We start from the raw sequence: 957 nt of genomic DNA, 5'->3' as shown, positions 1-957 counted from the left end.
GACAACCACTTTGCCCCCTTTGAAAATTCTGCTAGTTGTTCAGGAGAAGTAAAATTGTTTTCTTTATTTATTGCTGCTACCACATCACTGCAACAGAACAGAAAGACTAACACATTGTTTTGCAATACTGAGAACATGCTGAGGTGAAAAATATGTATCTGCTCAAATGTTTTGATTTACAACTGTTTGCCATTGCTGTTCAAAGTGAGAACTAAGACACCAAAACAACAACAAAAAAATTTTAAATATCATTATGAAGAATATAAAACTAACATGAAATTAAGAACAATTCATTTCCCAGATGAAATTAAGGACAACATGATCTAGATATGAGCTTCAAACTTATGCTGAAGACAAGTATTTAAGAGGTTGTTTCTTATTTACAGCTTGCACTGAAACAAAAGGAAATGGAGACTGCTGAGATTCTGACCACTTTAATTTAGATACTCCCTTAGCTATATGTTTTTAAAAGTTTTATCCCAAGCGTATTACACCTATAACCAGGTGGAAGAGAAACAGTTGTAAATGTAGATATCTCTCTGTCACTGTGGCATGGAAAAGGTGGCAATCAAGTCCAGCTCTTGCTGATAATTCTTGCCTAAAATAATAATCATTGACATATGACACCATTTCAATCTTTCATGATCCTGAAAACCAACAAACAAGACGCCACTAAGTCTTACATGAGCTCTGTTAGGCGGGGAGGGCGTTAGCTCTGTGAGGTCCTGGAAGCCCCTTTTCCAAGCCCGCACTTTCCAGCCCACGGGGGCCCGGACGCGCCCGTCCCCATCACCTCTGCGGCCGGGGCGGGGCCGAGCGGGGGCCGCAGCAGGGACAATTTAATCCGCGCAGCCTCCGCGGCCCGGGGCCCGCAGCCCCCCGGCTCCTTCCCGGCCGCGGTTCCGGGGCCGGGCCGGGGCGGTGCCGGCGCGGCAGGTGCCTCCCCCCGCGGGCCCG

The sequence above is a fragment of the Sylvia atricapilla genome, chromosome 3 (assembly GCF_009819655.1).
Source record: "Sylvia atricapilla isolate bSylAtr1 chromosome 3, bSylAtr1.pri, whole genome shotgun sequence".
Taxonomy (NCBI): domain Eukaryota; kingdom Metazoa; phylum Chordata; class Aves; order Passeriformes; family Sylviidae; genus Sylvia; species Sylvia atricapilla.
Note: the sequence above shows the minus strand (reverse complement) of the source record.